General features: G+C 39.4%; 1 pseudogene; it reads right to left on the reverse strand.

Moving 5' to 3' along the window:
* Positions 1–4935: 4935 nt before the first annotated feature.
* Positions 4936–5590, reverse strand: LOC100926387 (annotated as a pseudogene).
* Positions 5591–10039: the final 4449 nt, after the last annotated feature.

Below are 10039 nucleotides of genomic sequence, written 5' to 3' on the forward strand. Positions count from 1 at the left end.
CCAAGACGCAATGACTTAAGGTCTATTGCCACATTTCCCCTAGAAACATACCAAAAGTTGGGATTTAGTAAAGTGAAGAATTCACAATAGCCATTTTCTCTGGCAAAAAGTAAATTTATTTAGAGGAAGAGGTTACAGACAAAATGGAAGAATACAATAGATGCTTAGAATAGTAAATATGAAATAGAATGAGGGAGCAAATGGAACAAGTTCCTCAGTGAAACGCACAATTACCCAGTAATCACCACCCTTTATTCACTCCACATACTAATTACTTCCCCACGAGGTAAATTTACCCACCATATGTACCCTATCAAATCAACAAACACCCGAGAACACATGCATAGGAAAGGAGCATTCCATGAAGTTGAGGCATGTCCTTAGTACCAGCCCTGATGTCTGAAGGAGCCGAATTCAAATTTGATCTCAGACACTTAACTCTCGTCCTAACTGTGTGATCCTGGGCAAGTCATTTAACTCCAAATGCCTCAGAGGGGAAAAAAAAAACCTTAATTAGCTATAAGGAGGAGAAGTAGGGTTGGGAAGCATAGTGGAGAGATACCATGTGAGATGGGAGTATGGAAAAGGTTAAGGGCCCTGATGTATTGACCCAAAGAAAAGCAGCAGCCATGGGATGGCCCATAAGCAGATTTTATAGGGAAAATTTGACTTAAGGAATAGATTGGGTTTTCTGACAGGGCATGACAAGAAGACTGTTCAAGATCTCAATAGATGGTGGGTCTTAGTTTGACATAACTTGGATTTCAAACTGAAGATATAGCCAGCTAAAATTATCTCTGTCAGAACCTTCTCCCAGCCTCAGGGAATAATTTTTATCAGTTCCTCTGCTAAAAATACCTAATATTGAAGATCTCATCAATAATTTCAATGGATGTTCTAACAATTTTCTTAAAGTATTAACCATCCAAATAGAAAAACATCAACATTGTAATGCTGTTGTCAGCCAAATAAAATCATATGTGCATAATTATATTTTTTTAACCTGCTCCTCATAAATCTTGGTGCCTTTCCTCTGATATATCTCCAGTTTATTATATATATATATATATATATATATATATATAAATGGTTGACTTTATATTTCAAATTCCTTCAGATTCATTCAGAGTGAGTTAGAGGATATGCTCTAAATTTCAAAATACAGATATTGTTCTCTAATGTTAAGAACTAAATGGAAATCTGTGAAGGTTTTCTGGAGGCAGCCTTAGTCTCAGTTGAAATAAATAATTACTCCAAAATCTCAGCCAGCTGATAAAAGTGCAAACATTTATTTCCCTTTCCAAATTAGCCTGGTTAGTTGAGGCCTATCTCTCTGCCTGGCTCCAAGAGATCTTCCAGCTTTGTCCTTGGCTTCTGCCTCTGCTTTCTTCAGCTTCCAGCCAGCACCAAGTTGGAAGATGCAATGAATCTCTCTTGCCTGGAAGATAGGGCTTGTAGGCTTTCTTCCAGAGTGCTCTGTCTCCAACCCCAGTCGATGTTCATAAGAAAATTCTCCAAGAAACTCCCTCAAGTAACTAACTGAAGTCAGTCCCACAAGAAGACCTGACTCAAGCTCCAAGAGCTCCCTCTATATATGTGATTTCCCAAAGGTTAACTCCACCTTCTGGAGGGAGAGGGATTCTGGGTTATCTCCCAGAGTGCTCTCTGGCCCTAAGGGAAGTGTGAATTCAATTATCTCATTCTTAACCCTGACTCTCCCAAACGTGTAAACTCCATTGAGTACTTAGATACTTATGGGCTCTCTAAAAGTATGAACACAAGCATTGTTTCCATCAGTATTAGCAACTTATCACCTTGTAAGGATGCTCTAAGGTGTGAACCAATAAGCACTGAGTTAACACCAGGATTCTGACATCACCCTTGAGTTTTCACCTTGTTTCAAATTGAGGATTCCAACACTAGGATTCCAACATCTCCCCCTTTCTTTTGATTTAGAACATAGGCGATCATAACCTCCTTGACTTCTTAAGGAGGTGAGAACTCCAAAAAGGTGATCACGCCTTCCCTGACATCTCAGGAAGGGAGATGAAAATACCAAAGGAAATAGAAAATCAAATCAGGGGGTATCTAAAGGAGCTCACCTGAAACAAGGTGTACATAAATCCATCATTATGGGAGGCATTACACATAGTTACATAAGCACATAGCAATATAACACAGGCTAGTAGTAATGTAACAAACAACATAAATTAACATGAGAATTTACACATTTACACATTGTCCATTAGTTCATGTGCCAGGAATCCAATGATTCCTGTAAGCTTTGAAATAAACAATTTTTCATAACATGAATCAGCATACAGAATTATACATCTCCATAAGTCCTAAAAATAGTCCCAAAGAAATCCATTGTCCATTAGTTAATGTGCCAAGAATCCAATATCAGCCATGCTCTTTCAGTATCAGATGTTTCTTAAATCTTCTTCTTTGTTTAGAGGTTTTTTCTCCTTTTCTGTTTCTCTCTGATGGACAAGGCGAATATGGCTCGTTGGCACCCATCTGATTCCTTCTCCTCCTGTAGAGATACAAGCAAACCCTCTCCCCCAAGCAGTTAACCTATCTAGTCCCTTCCATTCACCACTTTCTGGATCTGTCCACATCACCTGGCGATTATCTAGAGATAGTGGAGCTGCTCGCACTCGACACTGCTCTTCTGGTGGGTTATAAAACCTGTCTGCTGGAGCCAGTGCATCTTTAGCAAAAATTAAAAAATTAATGGTATAGAGAACTAAATTTAGAAGTTCTCTAGGGTTACCCATGGCTCCCCCTTTCTTTTGTTTTTGGAGGAGTGTCTTAATGTCTCTGTTTCTTCTTTCTATGATTGCTTGACCTTGAGGATTGAAGGGTATGCCCATGGTGTGTAAAATCTTATACTGTACACAAAAGTGTTCAAAATGTTTGGAGGTATATGCGGGTCCACTATCTGTTTTTATTTCTTTTGGAACACCCATTGCAAATGCTTGTATGAGAAATTCAGTGACCACTCAGGCTGTCTCTTTTGCTGCTGGTATTCCATAAGTGAATCCTGAAAAGGTGTCTACCACAACATGGATAAAAGACAGACGACCAAAAGATTTATGATGGGTCACATCCATTTGCCAGATTCCATTGGGTCTCAAAACACGAGGATTCTTCCCTGGGGGGAGCATAGGAGGGTGGAAAGGAAGGCAAGCTGTACAGCTTTTTACTATGCTCCTAGCTTCCTCTTTTGTTATCCCAAATTGTAAACGTAAAGCTCGAGAAGCCTGATGGTATTTAGAATGGGATTCCTGGGCCTCCTGAAACAAAGGAGTACTAGCTAACATAGTTAAAAGGCTATCTATCTGCCTTTGAATTTCCATCGAAAATAGGACCTGGAAGTCCACTATGTGAGTGGACATGCAAGATATAAATCTTACCTGGATGCTTTCTCACTTGCTCTTGAAGTTCCTTGAAGAGCTGATATATATTAGAAGCTGAAAATTTTATTTGAGCTGTGGCAATTCTTTGTACCACACCTACTGAATAGGCTGAATCAGATATTATATTTATATCGCCTGGGTAATAAGTGAGAGCTAACATGATTGCACATAATTCGTTCTGCTGGGTGGACTGAAAAGGAGTTCTGACTACTCTTTTTATTGTTAAATCATAAGAGTATACAGCACAAATGGGTATACAGAGGCAGAAGCCAGTTTGATTAAATATGCCCAAGTCACCACTCTAGCTATAACAGGCTGCTCCAAGTGGGCTCAATGTTTTTATCTTAAATTCGATCTCATGTTAGAGAGTAACCCTGGTTATGAACAAAGGTGGTCTTCAAGAGGACAGACAGAACCCAGTCTTGCTAGGGAGACAAGGTTTCTAGCAGACAAGAAGGGGAAGGTGAAAAAACAACGGGTTTGGAGTTAGGGGTCAAAATGTCAACTCTAATACTTGTTTCCTGGGTTTCCCTTCTTATTGCCTCAGTTGCCTCATCTGTTAAATGAAAGGTGCACTAATTTTTATCTGAAAATCCCTTGAAACATGAAATCCTGTGAGTCCTTGACCTTAAACCTACAATGTTTTTAGGATTGGAAATAAATTATTCCATACAATTGACAATATATGGAACTATAAAGAACAAGCTGAATTAAATGCAGGATGTGACAGGAAAGCATAAAATAATTCACAAAAAAAAAAAAAACAGCTGTTTTTGCTTAGATCTCATACTAAGGTAAATAACTGCCTGTATCATTCAAGTAAGCACTCAGTCCATATTAACTGATATAGTGCTTGCCCCTTGGTCAGAATCTGACAGGACAAGCTAGCAAACCTAAGTATGTGATCACCACCTTTTAGTGACCTACTCCTAGTGCTATGTTGAAACTACTGCAATTTGAGCCTCTATTTTTAACAAGGGCACTTCCATGTTCTACTTCATTGAGACCAGATGTTCAACCCAGTGTGTCTGCTCTTTCCTGCTAAGAAGACAACAACAATTATTTATCTGTTCTTTTAGCACAAGTAAGCATACTGTGTTTAGTGAAGGACTAAACCAAAATAAGATGGTGTGATCTACCTAAGTAATCCCAACCAGCTCCAATGATTAGGTACCAAACTAGGTAAGGCATTCTTAAAATAGAGCCCCAGACCATGGACCTGTTATTTTTACAGATGAAAAAATCAAAGGCAATAAATTGTCATTTGCCCAATTTATAGTATGACGGAATTCAAACCCAGGTTCTCCCACTCCAAATATGATTCCTTTCACTGTGTTGTGTTTCTTCTAGAGGAGGAAGAAAAGAATCCCTCCTACCCCAGCCTTGTCCAAGCTATACATGTTTCTCCATTTCAAATCACAAATCAATAGTTTAAATACATGTAGATTCCATGTGACCAGAGAGACAGTAAGGAAGACTTGAGGCTTTATATTCTTTAGATATCTACTTTTATTAAAAAGTTATGGGTAACTTCAAGATGAAAGGCATCAGCAGCTTCTTAAGAAGAGGATAATCAATCTTCTAGAATTTTAATGAGATGTAACTCACTAAGGCTTTTGACTCGGTCTGCTGTCAATTGAATCAAAGTCAATGACAATCTTGCTGTACTTGGATGTGAATTTCCTGAATTTAATCCCAGCCAAGTCAAACGTGAGTCTTGCAGCTGTGGTTTCATCACTATCGTGGTATTTATCAGACATATAAATAACTTCTTTTATACCTGCCTGGATGATGAGTTTAGCACATTCATTACATGGGAATAAGGCGACATACATGGTACAACCCTTCACATCGGCTGAATTTTTGTTCATAATGGCATTCAATTCAGCATGGCACATGTAAGGATATTTTGTGTCCAGTTTACTATCAACCGTTCTCCTCCAAGGAAGCAAGTCATCACTACACCCATTGGGCATCCCATTGTACCCAATTCCAACAATTTTGTTTTCTGTGTTGACGATGCAAGCCCCAACCTGGGAATGTGGATCTTTGCTCCTCTGAGCAGATAAAAAGGCCACAGCCATGAAGTATTCAGGCCATTCTAAATAGTCATCCCGTTTTTTAGTTGTTTCACTATGGCTTGAGCCTGGAAGCTGGTCCCGGCTCATCTCACCACAGCTGCAGCCCGGCTAGCTCAGTTGGTAGAGCATGAGACTCTTGATCTCAGGTTCGTGGGTTTGGGCCCCACGTTGGGCACCAAAATGTGAAGGTTTTCTGGAGGCAGCCTTAGTCTCAGTTGAAATAAATAATTACTCCAAAATCTCAGCCAGCTGATAAAAGTGCAAACATTTATTTCTTCTTCCAAATTAGTCCGGTTATCTGAGGCCTATTTCTCTGCCTGGCTCCAAGAGATCTTGCAGCTTTGTCCTTGGCTTCTGCCTCTGCTTTCTTCAGCCTCCAGCCAACACCAAGTTGGAAGATGCAATGAATCTCTGTTGCCTCAAAGATAGGGCTTGTAAGCTTTCTTCCAGAGTGCTCTGTCTCCGACCCCAGTCGATGTTCACAAGAAAACTCTCCAAGAAACTCCCTCAAGTAACTAACTCAAGTCAGTCCCAAAGGTTAACTCCACCTTCTGGAGGGAGAGGGATTCTGGGTTATCTCCCAGAGTGCTCTCTGGCCCTAAGGGAAGTGGGAATTCAATTATCTCATTCTTAACCCTGACTTTCCCAAACGTGTGAACTCCATTGAGTACTTAGATACTTGTTTCCATCAGTATTAGCAACTTATCACCTTGTAAGGATGCGCTCTAAGGTGTTAACCAATAAGCACTGAGTTAACACCAGGATTCTGACATCACTCTTGCTTTCACCTTGTTTCAAGTTGAGTTGACACTACGATTCCAACAGAAATCAAGCTTGAATATCTCATTTCTCTCAATTGCTGTATCAGTTTTGTTTTTTTGTTTTTTGTTTTTTGGGGTTTTTTTTTTTTTGGTTTCTTTGGGCTAGCTAGGTGATTTCAAACAAAATGTTACCTCTTCATTTTCCTTTATCTCTAGCATAATGATTGGAATCTTACTTGTGCCATATCTTGCTACCCAAGTAGTGGAAAGTTTAACTTGGAACAGGGACCACAGTTTGATTCCCACCACTGATGCTGGTAACTGTACAACTCAGAGCAGTTTCCTCATCTATAAATAAAAAATAATAATACTGTTTCACTGGGTTCTTGTAAAGTTCAAAGAAGATAATCTATATAAATTGATTAATAAATGTCAATTAATATGCCTGCAGCATTTTGAGCAAATAAGTCATTTTGATGAAGTTAGTGGCAGTGCAGAGAGTTGTGGGAATCCCCTTTGGTCAGAGATGCCCAGGTCTAATGTGAAAGAATTCATGAACCTGAAAAGTCTGATTGGCAAAAGGGAAGTTTATTGGCACTGAGAAGCCAGCATTGTTAGGAAGACAGACTTCTCAGTGGCAAGAAGTCCTGTCAGTGAAATAATAAAAGGTGATTACTGAGAAAAGAGTGTCTTCACAGCAGGCAAGAGTCCTGGTAGGCAGCTGTGCCAAGAACAGAGGTCCCTTGCCAAAGCATACTCCTACTTCGGCCTTCTGCAGAGATTTAGAGTTTAGAATTGTCCTTTATAGCAGTCTGAGACAAAGGCTTTCATTGAATGAGATTCCTTTGATGTTGTCAGTGCCTCCCAGGCCTAGATACTTGTCTTGGAGTTTCAAGCCACTCAACAAGTACAGATCTCCAACTGAATAAAATCATTTTGAAGACTTTCCCCCCCCCCCCCAGAGCCTGGAATTTCCTGAAGAAATTCCCCCAAATACCCCCAAAAGATTAATGGAGGATGATTTGACCAAGATTTCCAGTTGAATGAAGCCACTTAATTTGTCTGGGAACATATGCTTTCCCAGACTTTTTGGAAGACTCCGAATCTCCCTTCTTTTATAGATCAAAGGGGACATAGTTGCAGAGTTCACCCCTGTCATATCCCCTCCTCAAGGGGTGATCCCCAAATTCATTTAGGGTAAAGGGGCAAAGGTCTCATTCTTCTGTAATTGATTCAAGATGACAAGGGTCATAAGTATCATACCTAAATTCTCTGGGGGTCCAGGCCAGGATGGGAAGACAACAGCATTGACATCTAAGAGGTGTTGTGTGTCCCAGTCAATCATCCCATGAACTCCAGACTGGAAGAGCAGTTGAAAATTTGTAGCTTGAGGCCTAGAGGAAACAAATCTCAAGAGCAGATGGGGTGTCAACTAGAGTTGAGATGGTGACATTTGGGAATGAGGTCTTTTGCAAAAACATGCATCAGGTACCATCTGTGGGCTGCCTTAAGGATGCTGATAGCCCACCCAACAATGCTGAATTTCTCCCACTACCCACAGGGCTCCCTAGCTAAAAGGCTGAGAAGAAGTTAACAATTGGCAGGGGCCTTAGAATGCTAAGGAGTTAATACTGGCAGGGGCATAGAATGCTAAGAAAAGTAGGAGAGAAAATGCTAGAAGCAAAAAGTTCTCATCCTTGAAGTGAAAAAAAGTTAAGTAGAAAAGTGAAAGTGAGAGAAAGAAGGACTCAGACAATTTCACTCTTCATTCTCCAGAGTACTCACAGGAGAACTCTGAAATACCTGAGAAGTAAAAGCTGGAGTTTTTGTCTTTCTGCAAGTAGCTCAGGCTTAGACAGGCTTAGCAAGTGCCTTGATGCCTTCAGAGCCTTCTCAGTCCTTAACAGAAAAGTGTTAACAAAACCAAAAGCAGTTTCATTGGCCAGCTGGTTGATGGTGGCAGTAAGGTTGGAAAGGATGTTCTCATGTTCTAAGCATCCCACCCAGGGAACTAGCATTGCTGTGCCTTTAAGTACCAAAGAATATTTCCCCAAAATCCACCCTTTTGTCTCCAACAGGTGGAGGCTGTTTGAGGTGCTGGCATTGTACCGACGTGTCCCAACGAGAGAAAATACAGCTAAAATGGGTTTATTGCTAGCTAGCAACTGAACCCCACCAGAACAGGGGAGTCAGCACTAAGTGGCTTCAGAGAACACATGTTTATATAAAAATCTACAAAGAAATTCCTTTCCCAGACAGGAGGCAAAGGTTATCACATTTACGAATTACATTCCCAGACAGGCAGCAAGACAATATTTCTTTAAGTTTTATATTTGTCAACTTGTCAAGGTCTTAAGGTGGAATATCTGAGGGCTGCATATGCCTGCAATTGCAAACAGAAAATACCACCTGCATTAGGGAGTGAAGAGCTGGCAACATAGTTCTGATTGCGGACAGAGCTGAAACCAAAATAATGTTCTCACAGTCTCAGGAGTGCATAAGCAGGTTAGGGGCAACATTCATTTCACTCCCCCCCTTTTACTTGTGATTGTTTAGGAACTGGATTCATCAGAGACCAGGGGGGAATAAGCAGTCCTGGTAACAAACAACTTAATGGGCTGGATCCTTTTCCTGATATACTCAGTTAAACAGTTAATCAAACGAGGGGTAATTAGTAGTGACAGCAGAAATAGAGTAAGGGGCCTATCAGGGAGGTTAGAAGGGAAGTCATCCAGGGGGACCAATTAAAAAGTAACTGATACCAGAATATTGATTGTTGTGGGGCAGTCTCCCAATTCCTAGACGTGTCTTCTGTCTGTAGATAGAGACTCCTTTACTACCCCTGAGTCACTAGCATAAAAACAGCATACATAACCCTCCCTGTTTAAAGTAGAGCAAATGCAGGTCCTGACAATTTTGTAGGGCCACCTCTGCCAAAGAGTTTAAAGAGTCTGCAGTGTTTTATATGGGGGAACCTCAGTAACCACTACACAATGCTTCTTGTACGGAGAGTGCTCCAGATCATAACCTTCTGATTGATGTCTTTAGATGCTTACTTCATAAAATAGAATAAGAGAAAATCAATGAATTGGGCTTACAACTAAAAAAGCTAGGAAAAGAACAAATTTAGAAACCTCAAAAAATATCAGTTTTGAAATTCTGACAAGGATAGATTAACAAAATTGAAAATAAGAAAACTTTTGAATTAATAAATGAAACTAAGAGTTGGTTTTATGAAAAAAAACAGTAAAATAACATAAATCATTAGTTAATTTGATTAGAATTGGGCAGAGGTTTAAAACTCCCAATAAATATTAATTACAAGCCCAAGCAACTTTATCTCCAATAACAAATCCTATTAACCAAAGTTTCAGATAAACCCCAAACAAGTATTTACCACGACTTTATATTGATAATAATAAGAAATTTGGCCCAGTAAATTCACAACTCATCTTTCATATTTAAGTAGGCAATTTCATAAGTTGAACATTATACAAATCATTTTGCTTTAACATACCCAATATATAGAAAAATTCCAAATTGCATATTGCCCATAACAGAAATATTTTCAAAAGGACAAAGAAAAAAAAAAACTATTATTTTCCAAATACCTTTAAATGATGGGTATAACCTCACGATACAATCAATTAAAACTTATACAGAATATCCTAATGCCATGTAAAAACATCTGAAAGATTCTTAAAAATATCAATTAAACTTTTAGAAATAACTCCACCAAATTATAGATCACATTTATGACCATATTCCTTAACCA

The sequence above is a fragment of the Sarcophilus harrisii genome, chromosome 3 (genome assembly GCF_902635505.1).
Source record: "Sarcophilus harrisii chromosome 3, mSarHar1.11, whole genome shotgun sequence".
Classification (NCBI taxonomy): Eukaryota; Metazoa; Chordata; class Mammalia; order Dasyuromorphia; family Dasyuridae; genus Sarcophilus; species Sarcophilus harrisii.